Source organism: Lissotriton helveticus, chromosome 6 (assembly GCF_964261635.1).
Source record: "Lissotriton helveticus chromosome 6, aLisHel1.1, whole genome shotgun sequence".
Taxonomy (NCBI): Eukaryota; Metazoa; Chordata; class Amphibia; order Caudata; family Salamandridae; genus Lissotriton; species Lissotriton helveticus.
In genome coordinates, this window is record NC_136067.1 from 1,215,868,996 (window position 1) to 1,215,893,540 (window position 24,545).

Sequence of the window (24,545 nt, forward strand, 5' to 3'; positions counted from 1 at the left end):
GGCGCGAGGGTCCGGACATCAAAGGACTCCAGTTCTATATCTGGGCCAGCCCCGGAGTAGGACGTCAGTTGTATCCTGGACTGGAAGCCCTGCTGACGCTGTCGCGGCCGACACCAGAAGAACTCTTTTGCCTGTAATCTGAAGATACCCTGAGAGCCTGCTGGCGCTGCCGCGGCCTACCTTCTCTGAAACCATCTTGAGAGCCTGCTGGCGCTGCCGCGGCCTACCTTCTCTGAAACCATCTTGGGAGCCTGCTGGCGCTGCCGCGGCCCACCTGTGCTGAACCATCTTGGGAGCCTGCTGGCGCGGCCCACCTTTGCTGACCCATCTCGGGAGCCTGCTGGCGCTGCCGCGGCCCACCTGTGCTGAACCATCTTGGGAGCCTGCTGGCGCTGCCGCGGCCCACCTTTGCTGACCCATCTCGAGAGCCTGCTGGCACTGCCGCGGCCCATCTTCGCCGAAACCACCTCGAGGCCTGCTGGCGCTGCCGCGGCCTCCTCTCCGTAAAGACCACCTGTCGAGTCCTGCTGGCGCTGCCGCAGCTCGGCCTCTCGGAACCCCCGGCTCGAGGATTGAGAGCTGTGCGCAGGGTATCCCTTCCTACACCCGTACTGAGACTGTCCCGCTACCCTGTCCCTTCCTTACGAGACTTTACAGATCCATCGATCTGCCTGTATATATCGCTAAGAACAAGCAACCTTTACTCTTGATAAAGCCTAAGAACTTATCTTCTTGTGTGGTGTCCGTTTGTAGTGTTGTGGTTACTCTGCTGTACGATCCTAGGAGAGGGCCCTCACCCAGGAGGCCTCTCGGTAACGCTCGGCTACTTCTCGGCGGAGAGGTGGACCTAGGGGTGGTCAGTCAGACATCTTCTGCCTCCCCCGGGATCGCCTTTCTAACATTGGTGGCAAGCGACGGGATCCGAGCCAACGCAGACCGTACAGAGAGTGATTCACCCACTACCGAGAAAAACACACTAAGACCATGACTACTCAAGAAAACAGACCGACTACGGAATTCCAGAAAGAGAAAATGGAAGATTACAGTCATAAGGAATTAAAACAATTCTGCAAAGACCTGGGCATCGCTACCACTGGCCTAAGCACCAAGGACGACTTTAAATCGGCCCTACAAGCATGGGTGGAAGCTGGTGACACGCCACCCCAGAACGAAGATAACCCGGGCCCGAACGGACGCCGGGAGACCGAGACGACCCCAGCGGGGGAAAGACCCGCCAATCTAGGCACGGGCCTCTCCCACGAAGATGCCCGAGAACGAGAGAGGAACAGGCTCCACGAATTGGAGCTCGCCCGACTCCGGCAAGACGGAGAAATCCAGCTGGCAGAAAGAAAATTAGCCCTCGAGCAACTACGACTGGAAGGAGACCTGGAGGAAAGACGAAGACAAATAGACCTCGAAGAAAAGAAACTCATGCTCGAGCATGAGCGCGGCTTAAAGGAACTAGAATTCAAAGCCAAAACGAATGATGCCAGCGCATCCGGGGGCAAGACCTCGCCCCCCCCTATGGACACGAAGGTGCACATACCCAAGGATGTCGTCAAAGAGTACTATAAGAACGACGACATCCAACAGTGGTTCAAAGCCTACGAAGTAGCCATGACCGCCCATCGAGTACCCCTCAAGGACTGGGACGCCGGCCTGTGGGGGAAGTTCGTCAACGAGGGGAGAGACGCCCTGCTAGAGCTTCCCGATGCCGAGATGACCTCGTACGAACACATGAAAACAGCCCTCCTCACTCGCTACGGACTCACCCCTCGAAATGTACCGACAGCGGTTTCGAGACTGTAAAAAAATCCCCGGTACCACATGGGTGGAGTACGTGAACTTTTTCAGCAGAGCCTTCGAAGGGTGGGTCAAAGGCAGTCAGGTCACCACATACCAGCAGTTGGTCGACCTCATTATATGGGAATATCTTTCCAACAACTGCTTCATCGAACTCCGGCAGCATCTCCTCGACAGCAAATTGACAGAGCCACGAAAACTCGCTGTCGAGGCTGATAGATGGGTGAGCACCCGAGTCCCCCGGAGCCCGCTGGGAGACTACGGCCGGGGATCCCCCGGAAAACACCGACCCCGAGGTGGAGGAGGAGGCCAGAGCAGGGGCCGAGATTCCCCCCCGGGGTTCTCCCCTACTTCCACTTCGCCATCCCTGGGCCGGCGGCGGGCCCCTCCCGCACGACCGGGGCCCCGCCCGAACGTTACTTGCCACAGATGCCAGCGACAGGGTCATTATGCGAATGACCCCCTCTGCCCGATGAACCAGCGACCCGGCACCACCGGTCCCCCGAACCGCCAGATCGCGGCCGCCGCCCTGGGTACAGAAGGAGGCGAGGAAGAGGACAACGACCCCGAGCAGGCCGAGTGGGAGCCCGCCGCTATGATCTTGGCGTGCCTGGGTGAACGAGACATGATCCCCCGAGACCCGATCCCAGGCAACACCCAGAAATACCGCCAATGGGTCACCATCAATGGACGCCGGGCCGAAGCCCTCCGGGACACTGGAGCCAGCGTGACGGCGGTCCGCTGCCACTTGGTGACCCCAGAACAGATTCTAAACAATGTCCTGTGCCCGGTGCGATCGGCGGATAACTCCGAGAGTTGGTGCCAGATGGCCCGCATCCCCTTCGAATGGGGAGAGGTGTCGGGCATGCTGAAAGTGACCGCCCGGGACGATGCCCCCGTAGACTGCCTCCTCGGGAACGACCTGGAAAGTTCCCCCTGGGCCCAAGTCGAGCGGAGAGAGCATCTGGGGATGCTAGGCCTTCCCGAGTGGGCCTGTGCGACCACCCGATCCATGAACGCCAGGGCCTCCGCCCGATCGAAGATGCCCTGCCAGAAGAACCGGAGTGGCCCGCACCTCCACCGCCCGCCGTCCCCGAGGACGCCGACCCTGAACCCGGCCCTCAGGGGCCCAGCCATGAAGACCTCACCGAGCTCGGCCACCTTCCAGAACTAGCTCAATGGCGCCAAGAAGGTGGCCCCACCCGCAAACAATTCCGGCAGGAACAGAAAACCTGTCCCTCCCTCGAGGGAATCCGACAACAAGCCGCCACTCAAGTCGCTGGAGACCCCTCGGGGTCCCACTGGATCTATTGGGACCACAACCTTCTCTACAGCGAGCAGAAGATTGCCGAACTAGGGGCCAGCCGGGTGCTGGTCGTTCCCCTCCGATTCAGAGACTTCCTTTTGAACTTGGCACATGACGTGCCCCTCGCCGGGCACCTGGGGCAGGACAAAACTTACAGCCGCCTGGTGACCCATTTCTACTGGCCGAAAATGCGCAACGATGTAAGCAATCACTGCCGATCCTGTCCGACCTGTCAAGCCAGCGGGAAGAGTGGGGGAAGAGTCAAAGCTCCACTCCAGCCTTTCCCCGTGGTCACCACCCCCTTTGAGCGAGTGGGGATCGACATAGTGGGACCGTTGGACCCCCGCACCTCTCAGGGGCACCGCTTCATCCTCGTTCTGGTGGACCATGCCACCCGCTATCCTGAAGCCATCCCCCTCCGAACCATCACGGCCCCAGTAGTAGGCAGAGCCCTAATGGGGATCTTCTCCAGAGTCGGCTTCCCCCGAGAGGTCGTGAGTGATCGGGGCACAAACTTTATATCTAAATATATGCGGTCCCTGTGGCAACAGTGCGGGGTCACATATAAGTTCACCACCCCGTATCACCCCCAAGGAAATGGACTTGTAGAGCGGTTTAACCGAACACTGAAGGGGATGATCATGGGCCTAGAAGAGCCGCTACGGCGCAAATGGGATGTCCTGCTGCCCTGCCTCCTGTTTGCCTATCGCGAGGTACCCCAGAAATCCCTGGGGTTCAGCCCCTTCGAACTATTGTATGGGCACCCGGTCCGAGGCCCCCTCAGCCTGGTCAAAGAAGGCTGGGAGACGGCTGCCCGGGGTGCTCCACCAGATGTCTACCAGTACCTCCTGACCCTCCGCAACCAGACTCGGAAGTTCCGGGAACTCGTCGAAGCCAACCTGGAAGCCAGTCAGGAGGAGATGAAACGCTGGTATGACCAGAACGCCTCGTCCATCGAATTCGAGCCGGGCCAGCAGGTCTGGGTCATGTCCCCGGTTGAACCATGTGCCCTCCAGGACAAGTGGACGGGGCCCTTCAAAGTGGTGGAGCGCAAGAGCCCCGTCACCTATCTGGTGGACATGGAGTCCCCCAGGAACCCCTCCGGGTTCTACACGCTAACCGGCTCAAGCCGCACTTCGCACGCACTGAACTAAGTCTGCTGCTAGCAACCGATGACGGAGCTGAAGACGACTCCGACCCTCTACCCGATCTCCTGAGCACCACCGAGAAAGACGGCTCAGTCGAAGGAGTCACGCTCTCCTCTACCCTGACCCCAGAACAGCACCAAGACTGCCGGAAGCTGCTGGGGCAATTTGCAGATCTATTTTCCCTCACTCCTGGGATCACCCGGTGGTGTGTCCACGATGTAGACACCGGAGACAGCCCGCCTGTAAGACACCGAGCTTTCCGAGTGCCCGACCGAGTTCGGGCCTGCATTCAATCCGAAGTAACCAAGATGCTAGCTCTGGGGGTAATCGAACCCTCCGACAGTCCCTGGGCCAGTCCTGTTGTCCTGGTCCCTAAGGCCGCCGCTCTCGGCACACCCCCGGAGCTCCGGTTCTGTGTTGACTACCGGGGGCTGAATGCAGTCACCAGGACCGACGCCCATCCCATCCCCCGGGCGGATGAGCTGATCGATCGCCTGGGGGCCGCCAGGTATCTCAGCACCTTCGAACTCACGGCCGGATATTGGCAGATCGGCCTCACCCCTGGAGCACAAGAGCGATCGGCCTTCTCGACCCCTGATGGCCACTACCATTTCAAAGTGATGCCCTTCGGCATGAAAAACGCCCCGGCCACCTTCCAGAGACTCGTGAACCGGGTGCTGGCCGGACTAGAAGAGTTCAGTGCCGCCTATCTAGACGACATTGCGGTGTACAGCCTCCACTGGGGTGAGCACCTGACCCACCTCTGGGAGGTCCTGACGGCCCTCCGACGGGCCGGACTGACAATAAAAGCCAGCAAGTGCCAGATAGGCCAAGGGTCCGTGACCTATCTGGGGCACCAAGTAGGGAGCGGCCAGGTGGCTCCCCTCCAGCCAAAGATTGACGCCATCCGGGCCTGGGAGCCCCCTGTCACCCAAACAGCAGTCCGAGCCTTCCTGGGGCTCACCGGATATTATCGGCGCTTCATAAGAGACTATGGAAGCATCCTGGGGCCCCTCACAGAACTGACCTCCAAGAGACTACCACAAAAGGTGCGCTGGACCCCCGAGTGCCAGGTTGCCTTCGATACCCTGAAGACCGCCGTGTGTACCGCCCCTGTGCTCCAAGCCTCCGACTACAGCCGAGAGTTTGTGGTCCAAACCGACGCCTCGGAGCACGGCATTGGGGCGGTCCTATCCCAAGTAAACCCCGAGGGAGTCGACCTTCCCGTTGCCTTCATCAGCCGGTGGCTTCTGGCCAGAGAACAACGATGGAGCACCATCGAGAGGGAAGCCTTCGCCGTCGTGTGGGCCCAAAAGAAGCTCCGGCCCTACCTCTTCAGCACCCACTTCCGGGTCCAGACCGACCACCGGCCCCTGCGGTGGTGATGCGGGGTGAAAACCCGAAACTATTGCGATGGTCCATCTCCCTCCAAGGGATGGACTTCACTGTGGAGCATCGCCCCGGCAACGACCACGCCAATGCTGACGGCCTGTCTCGATTCTTCCGCCTCGGCGAGGAGAACCCCCAAGAAGATGGGTGACTCTCCTCTGCCTTCAGCTGGGGGGGACGCGTGTTGGACCCGGCCTCATGGCGTGGTCCTACCCCTCCCGCATGGCGGGCCCCGAACGACATTGGCGCTCCGCCGGGCATCGGGCGGCCCTTGCCCGGCCCTGCACGCCCCAACCCTGCCGGTCCGGTTACCCACCCGGACCACCACTACCGGCCTAACTCCATCCTGGGCCATCACGTCACGAACCACGTCCTGGGCACGAGGCCTCGCCCGACTCCATCTTGGACCCACCACGTCACGACCACATGGCCTTGGCCCCGACCAAGGCCCCAGCGAAGCCCCTAAATCGAGGCACCAAGATCCACCCAGGTGGTCGAGTGGCCACTCACCACTCAACAGATCCCAGAGGAGGGAAGTTTCGATGGGCCTCCAGCCGTCCCCGGACGCCTGGTATCGATCGCCCTCCGGCCTCCCTGGGCGCTGGCTCCACCCCCCTGCTGGGTGTCTGGACACCATCATCCCGGCCCCTCTGACCCCCAGGCGCGAGGGTCCGGACATCAAAGGACTCCAGTCCTATATCTGGGCCAGCCCCGGAGTAGGACGTCAGTTGTATCCTGGACTGGAAGCCCTGCTGACGCTGTCGCGGCCGACACCAGAAGAACTCTTTTGCCTGTAACCTGAAGATACCCTGAGAGCCTGCTGGCGCTGCCGCGGCCTACCTTCTCTGAAACCATCTTGAGAGCCTGCTGGCGCTGCCGCGGCCTACCTTCTCTGAAACCATCTTGGGAGCCTGCTGGCGCTGCCGCGGCCCACCTGTGCTGAACCATCTTGGGAGCCTGCTGGCGCTGCCGCGGCCCACCTTTGCTGACCCATCTCGGGAGCCTGCTGGCGCTGCCGCGGCCCACCTGTGCTGAACCATCTTGGGAGCCTGCTGGCGCTGCCGCGGCCCACCTTTGCTGAGCCATCTCGAGAGCCTGCTGTCGCTGCCGCGGCCCATCTTTGCCGAAACCACCTCGAGGCCTGCTGGCGCTGCCGCGGCCTCCTCTCCGTAAAGACCACCTGTCGAGTCCTGCTGGCGCTGCCGCAGCTCGGCCTCTCGGAACCCCCGGCTCGAGGATTGAGAGCTGTGCGCAGGGTATCCCTTCCTACACCCGTACTGAGACTGTCCCGCTACCCTGTCCCTTCCTTACGAGACTTTACAGATCCATCGATCTGCCTGTATATATCGCTAAGAACAAGCAACCTTTACTCTTGATAAAGCCTAAGAACTTGTGTGGTGTCCGTTTGTAGTGTTGTGGTTACTCTGCTGTACGATCCTAGGAGAGGGCCCTCACCCAGGAGGCCTCTCGGTAACGCTCGGCTACTTCTCGGCGGAAAGGTGGACCTAGGGGTGGTCAGTCAGACATCTTCTGCCTCCCCCGGGATCGCCTTTCTAACAGGGTCCGATCCATCGATCGCGAGCTGGTCTGACGTGGTGAGGCCCGAAGGCAGACCACGAAGCTTTTGGATCTAAAAAGTCGATTCCATTGACGGAAGTGATATGCAGTGTAGTGGGAAACGTGTAGGAAACAATACCATCGAGGGTAGAGAGGATTGCACGCCGAGGGGAACCCGAAGAACGATTTCGAACCAGAATGCAGCAATACACTTTCAAACATGATGGCGGAAAAAAACAATCTATTGCGTATGTAACAAGGACCCCCTGAATAGATGAATTCGTAATTCCTAGGTCAGGGAAAAAACCTATTTGAGAAGTAACAACCTAGGCAATTAAACACAGTAAGTCTCCACAAGATCAAAAGATATATAGCAATGAACTACAGCTGCTTAAAGAACACGTTTTTATTAGTTAGTTAACACAAGTAAAAAAAGGGGTTCATTATATGACATTAAAATAACAGTAAAAAAGTTCCATAGGGTACAGTTGACAATCACAAATTAACAATTTACGAACATTAAAAATTATATTAGATGGGTGGCATGAAAATTCAATCTCTACGCGCGTTTCGGCGGCCAGCGCCTTCTTCCTGGAGCAGCCACACAATATCTAAAGGTGAAGATATATACAGAACATACAATTATATCGATTCTTACTCATAAAACATGTAACTAACTGTTATGCATTTTGTTTAAAAAAAAGAGAAGAAACAATTTTTGTAGCAGCTGTAGATTAAAAAAAGCAACATTATGAATTGCATTTATCTTGTCATTTCTCTTGTCATTTCCTTATGAAAATTGGATTTATTTATTTCAATGGGAGGGGAGAATCGAATATTCTTTGAGAATGATGTTAAAAATAGGTGCCAATAATGGGCATGTGTCTAATGATTTTTTAAAAAAAAATTGCAGTTCCAATTATTAGCAAGGCCTTGATGTGCAACATATACTGCAATTACAAATTGCAGTATATGTTGCACATCAAGGCCTTGCTAATAATTGGAACTGCAATTTTAAAAAAAAAAATCATTAGACACATGCCCATTATTGGCACCTATTTTTAAAAGAATATTCGATTCTCCCCTCCCAAAATGCATAACAGTTAGTTACATGTTTTATGAGTAAGAATCGATATAATTGTATGTTCTGTATATATCTTCACCTTTAGATATTGTGTGGCTGCTCCAGGAAGAAGGCGCTGGCCGCCGAAACGCGCGTAGAGATTGAATTTTCATGCCACCCATCTAATATAATTTTTAATGTTCGTAAATTGTTAATTTGTGATTGTCAACTGTACCCTATGGAACTTTTTTACTGTTATTTTAATGTCATATAATGAACCCCTTTTTTTACTTGTGTTAACTAACTAATAAAAACGTGTTCTTTAAGCAGCTGTAGTTCATTGCTATATATCTTTTGATCTTGTGGAGACTTACTGTGTTTAATTGCCTAGGTTGTTACTTCTCAAATAGGAAAAAAGCAATCTAACAATGGAGTTGATGACCATGCACACTATCACCGAAAGGAGGAGTCACCTTACCTTGTGACTAGGAAAGACTTCCCCGAAGAAAAACAACTAGCAAACATCCTGACCCAACACTAGATGGCTGGAGTATGGAAGCATGTGTATCTACAGCACACATTGAACATTCTTTTACATTTATCCTGCAGTCTACTTACTACAACATTACACTCTCTTTTCTTGGAGATGCACATTTGTATTTGTGCTCCCTTACAGTTAGTATGCAGTAAGAATGTACAGCATGTAGGTTCTTGCAAGTAAATGCTGTACCACATGTGCTACTGCAATGTTCCCTGACTCGGTGACATTCCTTTGGTACTAGTGATTTTATTTTGTACCTTCCGTATAACTGTGCATATCTCCTATGAATATCTGGTCTCACTAACTTAGGAAACAGAACTTAATATATGGAATTACCTATATGGTGCAATGTCTCCCTACCATTATACTACCATTACCTGAAAATTGTCTGTTAATGGGGAATAACATGCAGGGGCAGACTAGCTGCATCTGCTACTCATGTCTAACCGAATTACTGAGCTGTTATCGAGCTGTGAGTTTTCACAGCTTTTGGCAGGTTAAACTCAGCCCTGTTTTCAATGTCTCATATTTATTGGTATCGGCAAACCAAGGTACTCAAAAGTGGGCACTGTGGTATCTCCCATGGAAATATCATTCACCCTGACCCGTGATTGTGACCTAGGTATCTACTAAATGATTCAGCAACAGGAATAAAATAGTAAGGCAGCGAAGGGTTGGGAGTGTACAGAGGGGTAGCTGCAATTTATCACACCCAATGAAATCTGACTCCCAGGATTTAAAATGTATCATGTGCGATAATTTGTATCCACTCCATATTTTCAGGATGTAATGTGGATTTTGGTGCAAATAGTGATTGTCGTGGTAAATATCGTACTCTTTTTCCCTGTTACATTTCAGCAGGTTTAACCTTCTGAAATTTAAAGAAGGGTGAGTTCTTAATAACACCCAGTAATTACCAGGTGTGGTGAACTCCACATGACTGACTACTGACCCTTTCAAAGGGATCGGACAGTGCTTGATCTGTGTTCCTTGCCTCTTGATGGGAGAGGTCCTCTCTTGTGCTATTTCTTTCTGAATTGTGTCCATTGTGTACTGTGTTCCTGTAGCTGGTTTCTTGTGGCATGGTTTTTACTGGCTGATTACGTGTGCCTGCTTTCATGGCTGTGTAGTGTCTCTTCATGGGAAGGGAAGGTGCAGCCCCGGCAAGGGTGTGAGCCTGATCTGCTTAAGTATTGTTGGATATTATTATAGCTGAATGCCAGGGGAGTACTTCCTTTTAGTGTGGAGGGTGGTTGTGATCGTTAACGTTTCTCCCTTCTGGGAATAGAACTTGTGGGATATGTGCCACAGCATCCTTACCCCAGGCTAACTTGCAGCCTTTTCACTTTGTCTTTCTGACCTCCCTCGATTGGTTTGGGTGTACTGGTGGGCTGTGCCTGGGCTCCATTCTGTCCTGTTGGTTGTGCCTGCTCTGGCAGGTGATCATTTGAGCCCTGTTAGGGGTTGGAGTGTTTGCACCTCACTCGACCTCTGGCCCTGCTGTTTCCTGTGGACCTCCTTGTATTTATGTTCACCTCAAACATTCAAGTAACTCTGTTTTCTTCCTCTGGAGAGTTGCCACCTTCTTGTTTGGCCTTCCAGCCTCATTCCCCCTTTATTTGGTGGCTAGGGGTGGACAACTCTCAGGTGCTTCCTCTTGCAGCAAGATACTGAAGTTTACATGTTTTGAGTCTTTGTCATAGGGGATTTCTTATAAACCCTCCTCACATACGCCTCCACTTGAGTGGTAGTTTTGGTTTCAGGATTTTCTTAGTGCTCCCCACTTGGCTTGGTCCTTCTCTGGGTTAGGCAAGGTGTCCAGTTTGCGTTTGCAGGCCTTTTGTTTATTTCCTCTGATGTTGGTGCCCACACCGTCCACGAGGAGCTTGTGTGCTGCTAACCGAGTGCTATCTCATGGCTGGTTCTCCCTTTCTTGGTGCTCTTCTAGTGCCATATTTTTTGCATTTGTATTCGTAGTTATGTTATGTTATATTATATGGGTATTTCTTGAGTGCACGTTCACCAACGTCTCTTGCGCTATGAGTTGAGCAGAGAGGGTACCACACTGGAGCAGTCTAGTTATAAGCTACGATAAAGAGCCAGGTTTTGAGCAATTTTCTAAACCGTACATAATCTTTTTCAAGTCTCAGAGTAATTGGCAGTGAGTTCCAGAGTTTCGGGCCCAGGGTAGAGAATCACAACCCTCCAGTACGTTTACGACTCGGTACAACCAGTTGGTTCAGATGCATAGATCTTAGGGTGCGCTGGGGGGCATACTTGATGATTCTAGATGAGATATAGCTAGGACCAGTACCCTGAATGGCTCTAAAAAGGATACACCTGTCTTAAACATAGTTTGTTGCTCCACCGGAGCAAGTGGAGTTCTTTCAGCAGTGGGATAATGTGGCATTGTCTATCCTTTTGATAGATGATTCAAGCTGCTTGGTTCTAAATCCTCTGAAGACGGTGCTTCTGATGTTGCGGAAGGCCAAGATACAGTGCATTTCCATAATCAATTTTGGAAAGAACCAGGGCAATAATGATTTGGATGTTAGCCTCTCTGCTGAAGAATCTTCTTATCCTGCGCAGCTTACACAGCTGAACAAAGCAGGCCGAGGTTACCGATCCAATCTGGGAGTTCATGGTGAGATCCAAGTCAATTTGTATGTCCAGACTCTTAATCACCGGCTTGGGGAGCAGTGCAGCCCCAAGCTCCGGGTGCCAATGTGTAGGAGTCCAGTGCATGAGTTTATTTCTCGGTACAATTATTTCAGTTTTTTCGGTATTCAATTTTAACTGACGATTGTTCATCCAATTTTTTATGAACATCATAACATTCCTAACGAACTCCTCTGATTCAGCTGACTCATCAATAGTAAAAGTTAGTTGCATGTCATCAGCATAATTATAGATCTTAATCTTAATCCCCATCTGCCAGAGACTGGAAATGAGCGGACGTATGTAAACATTGAAAAGAATCGAGAGAGAGAGGAACCTTGCGGACCTCCACAGCTCATGTCTACAGTGTCTCACCCATTTTGAAGACTGGACTGCTTTACGATATGTCAATACATTTTGAACCTTGTTCTCTTGAACTGGCTCAACTTTATTTCGTTTTATTGTTAAGGTTCCCTTATAGAGTCATCTTGACTGCTACTGTGCCCATAAAGGCTGCCAAAACTCTACCTAGAGTGAACAAAGAGAAAGGGTCAGCTAATTATGCAGCTGAGAATTCTACTCTTAATGAGATTGACGTCCTAATTGAGGAAATGGAGACCATCCTCAACTAGGAAATGAAACAAAAGCCCTCTTTCCACTGCTAAAATAACCCAGTTACAAGAAAAAGCACAATAAAAACCATCCACTGGTCCTGAAGTTCTGCCCTTTACATATTGTACTTCCTTAGCAGCCACTCGTTCATCTCTTGCTAACCGTCAGAGTTCTATGCTAGCTGAACCGATCCACTTAGAGCCCACCATCTAGAATCGCCTCACAGGCCGAGTGACTACTATTACAAAGAGCCCTTGCTTATTTATAATAATAGATTTACTCCATTGCTCAGTATTCCTAATGACAAAGAGCATATCCATGCACCCACACAATGTCTATGGCGCGGATAAAATGAAAAATATTAACAGCAAGCTTTAATTCCTTATTAAGGAATTAAGCCAAGTGAAAATTCTGGTTTCCGTATTAACTGCTAGGCTACAGGAAGTGTTGGAGAGAGGCAGACTGACCAATGATTTAGTAGCAAACATAGAACGAGAAGGCCACTCAAGTAATACATGTACATCCATCCAAAGAAGCTAGCAATCAAATAATAACCATCATAAAGTAAAATTGTGTCCAGAACTGAGCACTAGCAATGAAAACCAAAAAGACCTAATGTCTATACCCAATAATGTGAGCTATCCTGGAGGCCCCTGTTTTACAGTGACAGTCACACACCAAGCAGTACTGGAACAATTTTTAGAGTGGGGTGCTGCCATCAATGTTACATTTAAAGACAGCACATTTTTCGTTGAAATGGTCACTAAATTGATTACGTTTTACTGATAAAACTATATAGAGCACAAATGACAATGTTTGTAAAGCGAGGTTTCCGGAAATAATCAGCATTTGCACATCACTAAGTAAAGTGTCTTCATTTGTTTTGATCCTATTCAAAACATTTGTTTCCATTACACTTCAGAAGTACACAAAAGTGCTAAATGTGTGCTTTGTTAACTGGTGGTATATTTGGAAACATTTGTAGAGTCCATTTACAGGTATTTAAAAGTTGTTGAATAAAAAAAAAATATCACCCTGCAACATTTAATCTTACACTCCCTGTACTCCACCAATATCGTCAGATACAGCACTTTACAAGATCCGCACACTTTGCAGTCAGAGAACGAAAAGTAAGCATCAATCTCAATGCTAACATAGTAAGCAGCAATTTGTCAACACGCATAGATTGACATTTCAACTCCGTTTCTGAACGCACAGCAAACGCACCAATATACAACATTTAAGGCATCTTTATTGCTTATTCTCCTTCTAAACCCCTTCATGACTTTGTATTAGGGTTTAGTAACACACCATGCATCCCAAATTCCAACGCCTATGCACACTCCACACACCTTATTCCACTTGGAGACAGTTTTCACGCCCCAACAAGAGACACTGCAATCATAAGAATATCCACGCTAATGTTGTTTAAGATTGTCATAGAAAAAGGGCATGATTAACGTGCTGAAACACACTGAGAGCACTAGGAGGGAAGAGACTCATTTAGTCATAAGCAAGGTGAATCAACACCGCCATTGTAACTACTTTATTTGATCTGATACATCCTCCACCCTATGCTTTTCATGGAACCTTGAACCGTTTAATTACATTGAATTGGTTCTCAAAGATCCCAAACAAGCGGGGAGACTGACGGCCCTGAACCTACACACTGATTCCAATCAGTGGCTTTAGAATCCAATTCAAATTCAATCTAAGTTCAATACCCATAACTAAGACTATTCTTGACCATATATGTAGCTCTTGAGTGAAGCAGCGGGACAGATCCACTTTGCCTTGCCCAGCTGCTTCCCCCTTAAGCGAGGTTGACTGATTGCTCCATATATTGCTTCAACTGAGCATAGTACTCAACCCTCGATTCGAAGGCACAACATTCACTGGAAGTCCAGTCCAGATGTCCCAACAGCTCTTGTTGTAGTAGCCTCCAGAGGAACGTGCAAGGCGTGAGTGAAAGAGATTGTGGGAGAGTCAATACTAATTGTTCGGGTAAAATATCGTCAGATGAGGGCAGTAAAACATTACAGTTGTTGTCTTGGAAAGTGGCAGGTTGTATTAAAAACTGGTTGATCCAGTGTGGAGAGAATCTATTGATTCTTACCAATTTTGTATGTTCTAGGAAACATGGGCGATTAAGCCTGTGCATTTGCCTGGATTTGTAACATATAGTATGGAAGCAAATCCATTATAAGCAGGCTGCTTATCAGGTGGCCTGCTTATTTGGATAAAGATTGATCTACATTTCTCCATTGAACAGCCACAAATTTGCTCCCCAGATATTACTGGTTTGAATACCAGGCCAATGAGTGGTTTCTCAGTGAGTGTATATAATATCTACAACCGTTCCTTACCCAAGAACAATGTTGCATCTACCTTAAACATTCTTGATCATCACTTGTCAAGTATTGCAGATAGAGCCCCCTCTCCTCTGCCCCCACCTCCCATGCTAGCTGGGGATTTTAATGTCACCTACGAGTCCTTAGATTGCATGAATACTATCATTGAACAAGAGGTGCATTGTCAGCTTAGAGACTGAACCTTTTAAAGTTTAGCCTGCAGCAGACAATTAAACTTGCTTCCCTGAGCCTTTCATAAGGCCTAAGCGCATGCAATGGCCATTCACCATTTACTATCCGATAGAGATAGGTCACAAACGTGTTACAAAAGTGCTATAGAAGTAGATTTGACTATTTTTTTACATAGCATTATGGCCAAAACTTGAGGACTTTAAGATAGTTCTAAGATCGTATAGCAACCACAGTGCATTACATAAGATGGAAGTGATGATATGCGATCTATCCGGCCCCAATAAGTCATGTAATATAGTGCCAGCAATTGGGAACAACTGAGGTCAGTAAAATGGCACCGAATAAAAGAAAAGCCAGATATTTTAAGAAAAATCTATAACTCCTTCAACAACGTTCGAGCTCTTTATGTCCAATGAGCTGAGCAATTCAATTACTGAGTTACACTCATTACTGTGAAGTTCACTAAAGGAACTCTTCGCAAACTGAGACAAATGCTCCCAATTACTACATCTAGGATTACACCATGGTACACAAGTGAATGACGTAAGGTAAAAACATCAATGATCATAGCCATTAAATCATGTATGCCCACAGCTGTTACAGATGCCAGACCTCCATACAAATGTGTCCTTGAAGATAGCAAGAGAAAATGGAATGCCCTAAAATGGCTAGATCTCCTGGGTGCATCCAGAAGAAGAGATAACACAGCATTCTGACACATCATTGCACATGGTAGCTTAGATGGTGTTACTGCCACCGATAATTGCATACAACCTAGGTCTGGCTAAATCACTTTACAGATCTATACTGTAACTACATACCTGAAGACATCTTTGCACCGTCATGACTCTAACCCCATCAGCCGCCTCAACATTTGCACTGATAGCTCTGTTTTGTCCTGGTCAAGTAGGGAAGGCCCCTGGCCCTGACTGGATTCCCATAGATCTGTCCCACTCTGAGATCACAGTCTGAACTTCTAATATAAATCTGTTGTCTGATGCAATTATTGCCTGAGTGGACATTCCAAACTATTGGTTTTGGTTTTGGGCAAAATCCTCTTGATCTTCAAAAAGAGAGATAAGGGGGTCCCTGGAAATTACAGACCTATTACTTTACTACATAATCTAAAACAAATATTTTGTAGCCAATTACAAGATAAACTTAAAGAGTGGATGGATAAGGCACAGATCTTATTTCCCCTCCAAACAGGATTCAGAGCAAAAGCGTGCACTATCAACCAAGCCTTTCAATTTGCTCTAATTTCATGGAAGTATATCGAGATAAACAAGGAACACATATGTGGCATGTGTTGACTTGAGGGCTGCGTTAAATCTAGCCCCCAGACACAGGCTGTAGGATACCCTCAAGTCAATAGGTGTCCAACCAAATATACTGACAAACATAATATGGCTCTATGAACACAATTATGCACAAGTGAGTTGCGGCAGGCCGGAAGGGAGGGCTTACTGACAGTATACCCATCCACAGTGGTTTACGCCAAGGTTGTGTTTCAGCTACCACTCTGTTCTCTACATTTTAATGATGTTATAATAAGCTTGCACATTTCACTGACTTGCAGGGTTTGGAAATAAACATCTCAAAGACCAGATATATGTCCCTTAATCTGCATAAGGGGTCGTCTGAAGATGGAGGATACTTTCTTGGATAATGTCAACAGATTTGTCTATTTGGACACTAAGGTTAACAACTCACTATCCTACAATCCCCATATTCAGTAGAGCAAAATAGGACTGCTTCACATAGCTGTAGCAGTCTACAGATAGCAACAACATCCAAATCTGTGTCACCAAACCTTCAGGTTTCTAGTGCAAGAGGCCAAACAGCTTTGCACCCACTGTGGGAACCCTAAAATGGGCTTCTCTGTGGCCTTCAAGAATCTTTCCCAAGAAACCTGTCCCTGCAGCTTAATGAATAACCTAATCATGAGGAAAAAGGTTACATTTATGCAAACGTTCATCAAATGCACATAGGACATTTTCAGGCGAATGCTCTGGAGTCCAATTCATCCCATTAACAACAATAGACAGAACAATTTGTGATTTTCGATTCCTAGCACTGACTTTCCAGCATGATACAATTACTATTAATAGCCATTTAGGAAAGTTAACAAGCATTTGCAATGCAATAGGTCTCGCATTAGGAAAGTTTGAGCTATTGGTATTGTAAATGACACATTTTTTATTTATGTTTTGTTTTTGAAAATAGCTAAATGAATAGCTTTCTCATTTACAATGCCAATAGTTATAACTTTCGCAAATGTGACACCTATAGCATTTGTAATGCAATATGTGTTGTATTTACGTGACTTACATGTATTGATATTACAAATAACAATGGCTTTTAATTTTTTTTCAATAATTAATACTTAAATAAAAGTTATTGTAATTTATAATAGCAATAGCTTAAAGTTTTGTAAATAACTTTTGTGAAGATTATGTTCAGTGTATTTTATTGTGACGAAAATCCAAGAACAGAAGTGAAATATTAACATCTTTATGTTACATTTGTAATAAAGCTTGAAACATTGAGAGAACATATTTGAACCAGGTGTTGTTGAATGGTTGCACAGATTGATGCTGTGGTGGCGCTGAGTGATGTTGTGATGGCGAACGAGTGATGCTATGGTGTTCAGTGATGCTGTGGTAGCGCATAGTGATGTTGTGATGCCCCTGAGTGATGCTGTGGTGATGCGGAGCGATGCAGTATGTAATGCCATGTTTTGTTTTGCTATCCTATGCTATGTTTTGCTATGCTATTATATGTTTTGTTTTGCTATGCTATGTTTTGTTGTGTCTTGTTAAGATATGCTATGTTTTGCTATGCTTTGTTATGCAATGTGTTGTTGTGTTTTGTTATGTTATGTTTTGTTATGTTATGCTATGTTTTGTTATGCTATGCTATGTTTTGTTTTGCTATCATATGCTTTGTTTTGTTATGCTATGCTATGTTTAGTTTTGCTATCCTATGCTTTGTTTTGTTATGCTATGCTATGTTTTGTTATGCTATGCTATGTTTTGTTATGCTATGTTTTGTTATGCTATGCTAAGCTTTGTTTTGTTATGCTATGTTGTGTTTTGTTATGCTTTGCTATGTTTTGTTGTGTTGTATTATGCTATGCTATGTTTTGCTATGCTTTGCAATGCTATGTTTTGTTATGTATGCTATGTTTTGTTGTGTTTTGTTATGCTATGCTATGTTTGTTGTGTGTTGCTATGTTTTGTTATGCTATGCTTTGTTTTTATGTTATGTTATGTTTTGTTATGTTATGCTATGTTTTGTTCTGCTAGGTTTTGTTGTGTTTTGTTATGCTATGCTGTTTTGTTATACTATGCTATGTTTTGTTTTGTGCTGCTTTGTTATGTTATGCTATGCTTTGTTTTGTTATGCTATATTTTATTATTCTATGCTATATTTTATTGTGTTTTGTTATGCTGCTATGTTTTGTTGTGTTTTGCTATGTTTTGTTATGCTATGTTTTGTTATGCTATGCTTTGTTTTATGTTATGTTATGTGAGGGGGTGTGAGGGTGAGGGTGAGAGGATGAGAGGGTGTGTGGGGGTGAAAGGGTGTGTGAGGGTGAGAGGGTGGGTGAGTGAGGGTGTGTGAGGCTGAGGAGGTGTGAGGGTGAGAGGGTGTGAGGGTGAGGGTGTGAGGGAGGGTGGGGGTATGTGAGGGTGATGGGATGTAAGGGTGAGGGGATGTGAGGGTGAGAGGGCGTGAGGGTGAGAGGGGGTGTGAGTGTGAGTGTGAGAGGGTGTGTGAGGGTGAGAGTGTGTGTGAGGGTGAGAGGGTGAGTGAGGGTGAGGGGGGTGAGGATGAGTGAGGGTGTGTGAGGGTGTGTGTATGTGTGAGAGGGCGTGTGATGGTGAGGGTGAGGGGTTGTGAGGGTGAGGGGGTGTGAGGGTGAGGGGGTGTAGGGGTGTGAGGGTGAGTGAGGGTGAGAGGGTTGTGAGGGTGAGGGGGGTGACGGTGTGAGGGTGTGAGGATGAGTGAGGGTGTGTGAGGGTGGGTGTGGGTGAGAGGGCATGTGAGGGTGAGGGGGTGTGAGGGTGAGGGGGTGTGACGGTGAGGGTGTGTGAGGATGGGTGAGTGGTGTGAGCATGAGGGTGAGGGTGTGTGAGGGTGAGGGGTAGTGAGGGTGAGGGGGTGTCAGGGTGTGTGAGGGTGAGGGGGTGTGAGGGTGTGTGAGGGTGAGGGTGTGTGAGGGTGAGGGTGTGTGAAGGTAAGGGGGTGTGAGGGTGAGTGTGTTTGAGGGTGAGGGTGTGCGTGAGGGTGACGGGTATGAGGGTGTGGGGGTGTGAGGGTGAGGGGTTGTGAGGGTGAGGGGGTGTCAGGGTGTGTGAGGGTGTGAGGGTGAGGGGGTGTGAGGGTGAGGGTGTGTGAGGGTGAGGGTGTGTGAAGGTAAGGGAGTGTGAGGGGGTGTGAGGGTGAGGGTGTGTGAGGGCGAGGGTGTGTGAGGGTGAGTGTGTTTGAGGGTGAGGGTGTGTGTGAGGGTGACGGGTACGAGGGTGTGGGGGTGTGAGGGTGAGGGGTTGTGAGGGTGAGGGGGTGTGAGGGTGAGAGGGGTAGGGGGTGTGAGGGTGAGGGGGTGTGAGGATGAGGGGGTGTGAGGGTGAGGGAGGGTGAGGGTGACAGGGTTAGGTGCTAGGGGGTGTGAGGATGAGGGGGTGTGAGGGTGAGGGTGTGTGAGGGTGAGGAGTGCGAGGGTGTGGGATTGTGAGGGTGAGGGGTTGTGAGGGTGAGGGGATGTGAGGGTGAAGGTGTGAGGGTGAGGGGTTGTGAGGGTGAGGGGGTGTGAGGAGGAGGGGGTGTGGGTGTGGGTGAGGGAGGGTGAGGTTGACGGGGTGAGGGTGACGGGGGTGAGGGTGACGGGGGTGTGAGGGTGTGTGAGGGTGAGAGGGTGAGGGGGTGTGAGGGTGAGGGGTTGTGAGGGTGAGGGTGTGTGAGGGTGTGAGGGGTAGGGGTGTGAGGGTGAGGGGGTGTGAGGATGAGGGGGTGTGAGGGTGAGGGAGGGTGAGGGTGACGGGGGTGAGGGCTAGGGGGTGTGAGGGTTAGTGTGTTTGAGGGTGAGGGTGTGTGTGAGGGTGAGGAGTGCGAGGGTGTGGGATTGTGAGGGGTTGTGAGGGTGAGGGGATGTGAGGGTGAGGGGGTGTGAGGGTGAGGGGGTGTGAGGAGGAGGGGGTGTGAGGAGGAGGGGGTGTGAGGGTGAGGGAGGGTGAGGGTGATGGGGGTGTGAGGGTGAGGGTGTGTGAGGGTGAGAGTGTGAGGGTGAGGGGGTGTGAGGGTGAGGGGTTGTGAGGGTGTGGGGGTGTGAGGGTGTGTGAAGGTAAGAGGGTGTGTGAGGGTGAGAGGGTGTGTGAGGGTGTGAGGGTGAGGGGGTGTGAGGGTGAGGGGGTGTATGAGGGTGAGAGGGTGTGTGAGGGTGGAAGGGTGTGTGTGGGTGAGTGAGGGTGTGTGAGGGTGTGTGAGCGTAAGGGTGAGGGGGTGTGAGGGGGTGTGTGAGGGGGAGGGCGTGAGGGGGAGGGAGTGTGAGGGGGAGGGTGTGGGGTTGTGAGGGTGTGGGGTTGTGAGGGTGAGGGTGTGTGAGGGTGAGCATGTGAGGGTGAGATGGTGTGAGGGTGAGGGGTTGTGAGGGTGACAGGGGTAAGGGTGATGGGGGTGAGGGTGTGTGAAGGTGAGGGTGTATGTGAGGGGGTGTGTGAGGGTGATGGTGTGAGGGTGAGGGGGTGTGAGGGTGAGGGGGTGTGAGAGTGAGGTTGTGTGAGGGTATGTGAGGGTGAGAGGGTGTGTGAGGACGAGGGTGTTGGGGTGTGAGGGATAGGGGGTGTGAGGGTGGGAGGGTGTGTGAGGGTGAGAGGGTGTGTGAGGGTGAGGGGGGCGAGAGGGTGTGTGAGGGTGAGAGGGTGAGTGAGGGTATGTGAGGGTGAGTGTGTGTGAGGGTCAGTGTGTGTGAGGGTTTGTGAGGATAAGGGTGAGGGGGTGTGAGGGTGAGGGTGTGTGAGAGTGAGGGGGTGTGAGGGGGTGTGTGAGGGTGAGGGTGTGAGGGTGAGGGTGAGGGAGCGTGAGGGTGTGTGGGGGTGTGAGAGGGTGTGACGATGAGTGGGTGTGAGGGTGAGGGTGTGTGTGAGGGTGAGGGGGTTTGAGGTTCAGGGGGTGTGAGAGTGAGGGGGTGTGTGAGGGTGAAAGGAGGTGTGAGGGTGAGAGGGTGGGTGAGAGGGTGAGCGAGGGGTGTGTGAGGGTGAGGGGGTGTGAGGGTGAGGGTGTGAGGGAGGGTGAGGGGATGTGAGGTGAGGGGATGTGAGGGTGAGGGTGTGTGAGGGTGAGAGGGTGTGTGACGGTGAGAGGGTGTGTGAGGGTGGGTGAGGGTGTGTGAGGGTGAGGATGAGGGGGTGTGAGAATGAGGGGGTGTGAGGGTGAGGAGGTGTGAGGGTGAGGGGCTGAGGGGGTGTGAGGGTGAGGGTGTGTGGGGTGTGAAGGGGTGAGGGTGAGTGAGGGTGAGAGGGTGAGTGAGAGTGAGGGGTGAGGGTCTGAGGGTGAGTGAGGGTGTGTGAGGGCGGGTGAGGGTGAGTGAGGGTGTGTAAGGGTGTGTGAGGGTGAGAGGGTGTGAGGGTGTGTGAGGGTGAGGAGGTGTGAGGGTGAGGGTCCGAAGTAATTGGTGGCAGGGCAGACATCATAAGACAGAGAGAAGAGACTAAGTGGTGACTGCGTTGGTCAGTTTCAGAATCAGGAGGGGCAGAGTCAGCACAGTCTGCAAGGGATCGACGCAAAGCATAGCAGATGTAGCATTGCAGCTAGCAAGTTGAGTGTTTTCAATCTGAGTGTCCCTAGAGATGGCACCACAGCAACAGCATTTGAGGAGCAAGGCTACTGTAAACAAGCACGGTAGGCTTTCACTTTCGTCCAGAAAAAAAACCGAGAAAGGTGCAGAGAACGCCGAACAAAACAGGGCTTCCCCGCGAAATGGATGCAAAAAAAACAAGCTCTCGGCATTGCTGTGGCGGGGGACGGGGGAGCGGGAGCGCATTCCTTTGAAGTCTGATGGGGGGGGCGGAGCGGCTTGGGAGCGGATCCCTTTGAAGTCTGCTGCCAAGGCTCAGACAAATGGTGGTGTGCGAGCGGCTTCCTTTGAAGTCTAATGCCGAGGCCAATGGTGTTTGATGTGCACGCGCCTGCCTCACACGCCTGCCTCACATGAACTGTACGCGATCCGCAGGCTAGGTAAACTTTTCAGACTGCTTACTATAATCTCGCCTATTCAATCCCTAACGGGATAGAATAGTAGAGACCTAAAAATGATGTGGTCTGGGTGAGTACCCTAAGCATGCAATATTATCACAATGCCTCTGATATGATCCTTGTATTCACAACAACAATCCTTAGCTTAGTCCTTGTAGTGTGGCATAGAGCAGTCAGTTCAAATTTACCTGACCCGTGGAGTCCGGGTGCAGGGGTTGTCCTGGCTGTCAGAGGTCTTTAAACAGGAGTCGTGCCCAAGCTGCTTTTACTATAGGGACGACGCCACCAAAAAGGGGATGCAAATACATAAGAGTGGGGTCGTTGCAGACTTCCGTCGCAGGTGTTGTTAAGTGCCCTCTTGACGTAGGTAGAGTTAAGTGTCAGTTACCGGACTGGCAACTAACAAGCCTTGGTAGCGGTAAATATAATGACAAAAAGCTGACGTCTTGTCGTCAGGATGGCAGAAATGAACTTTAGGTGTACAGATCAGGAGGTGTGGGCAGCCTTCCTGAAAGTGCACACCTCCTGCCGGCTTAATTTCCCGCCTTGCCAGGGTCCAAGCATATCTGTGGCAAGGGGGAGTGCTGTGTCCTCCTCAGGGGGCAGCCCAGATGCATATCAGCGGCGGTGCAGCCTTTGTAGCTCACCGCTCCGTTGTGTCACTTCACTAGCTCACTTGGGAGGGGGAAGGTGGGACCTACAACCTGCCCAAGAATTTTTTCTGATTCCTGGGAGTGCTCACACTGCCTGCTATGTCAGAAACCTGTCTTGGTGGCAGCTGACGCGGAAAAACCCGGGATTGCCAGCCAAAGCACGTCAGCTCGGGTAACCAGGTGGGCAACCACTATGTAGCTACCTGGGTTTAAACCAGCCTTCCCTTGGCACCAGATTCGCATCAGGGGAGAGAGGCATTTTGAATGACATCAAACTTGACATATTTAGGTGGTACCATAATGGAGCTAGCAACCCGGGTTTGCTTGGGTGCAAGTCCTATGGACCGCCTATTGCTTATTGTGTACTTTTATTTTATGTATTTGTATTTAGTTATATAAGTTTTAGATAGCGCTAGCTAGACCCGAAGGTGTCAGAGCGGTTTACATGATCAGGAGCGAAACCAGTGAATCAGGAACGCAATAAACATATGAGGTGAGACACAGTAGTTAATAGTACACAACGCAGCACATTAACAAACAAGCAAATAGCCGACTATGACATAAGGTTCAGTCCTGAATGCGAGATAATAGACCAAGAACAGTAGTCTAAGAATTAAAGTATTTGTTGAGGAGTAGGAGTTTCAGGTCGCTTTTGAACCCATGGAAGGAGGGGTTGCATTGCAGATCTCTAGGTATAGAGTTCCATATGCTCAGAGCATTTCCAGAAAAAGAGCGAGACTTGGTAGATGATTTCTTTTAGATTGGGAGGTAGGAGCAAAAGTGTGTTGGAGCTTCTCAACGATGTTGAAGTCCCTGATTTCATAAGCTTGTTTTCTAAGTAGTTTGGTGAATGTGAGTGAAGGGATTTGTGGATGATACAGGCAGTCTTGTAAGTACATCTTCCTTCAATAGGAAGCCAATTGAGGCTCTTGAGAGCAGGAGTGATGTTCAAACCATTTGACATTAGTAATAAGCCAGGTTGCCATGTTTAGAACTGATCTAAGGGAGGGTGAGGTGAGATTTTGGCGTCCCAGTGAGAATGGCATTTCCATAGTCTACTTTTGAGATGACCAGTGATTGCACCACAATCTTGAAATAATCTGTGGGGATGAATGGTTTAAGCTTCTTGAGGTGTATTAGTCAGACCCCCCAGGATATTGCGGCATATATTTTCAAATTTAGCAGCACAAAAATAGAAATTTAGCGGCACAAACTTATAAAATTTGCGGCATTATTGCAGCACTTTATTTTGCTCATAATCTTTCCTTTTCAGCCTTAAATCAGTGGAACCTGTTTTAGCAGAGTATTCCACTTTGAAATAGGCATGTTTAAAGTTTCTGCAACTCTACAGAACCACATCCCCTATCCTAACCTCATGAGAGGGGGCGTATTTCTCCCTGCGATGATCTAGCTCACATGTATGCAGCCCTGTCAGGGCACCACTTTCACCACTCCCTTTCTGTTATTAAGTCACACAGCCCCTTTCTCTTTCTGGTTTCAGTCACACAGACCCCTTCGCTCCCTGGTTTCAGTGACACAGACCCCTTCGCTCCCTGGTTTCAGTCACACAGACCCCTTCGCTCCCTGGTGTCAGTCACACAGACCCCTTCGCTCCCTAGTTTCAGTCACACAGACCTCTTCGCTCCCTGGTTTCAGTCACACAGACCTCTTCGCTCTCGGGCTTCAGTCAGTCTATGGTTTCAGTCACACAGCCCCCTTCGCTCCCTGGATGCAGTCACACGGTCCTTTCTCATGTAGCATGCACTGACTCCCTGTCCCCTCCTATGACTGGTCTGGGGTCTCTTCCATGGCCTTGAAAGCTTTAGGGTGTCTCTCAGCCCCCTATCCCCCTGACGCTGAGAGGCTGTGAGGGGTTCAAGCAGACAGATTAAGAAGTTTGCAACTTTCACCCTCCGCACCACAGATGGAAACTGAGAAACAACACCCCATGGCACTACATGCTCCTGGCACCCCCTTTGAATACTTGCTGTTGCTTACCTAATTCCATTGTATAG

General features: G+C 49.8%; 1 protein-coding gene across 3 annotated transcripts in view; it reads right to left on the reverse strand.

The window, feature by feature from the left end:
* NCOA7 (nuclear receptor coactivator 7) overlaps nt 1-24,545 on the reverse strand; it is a 1,122,006-nt gene that overhangs the window by 862,572 nt on the left and 234,889 nt on the right. The gene's annotated exons all lie outside the window — the stretch shown is intronic.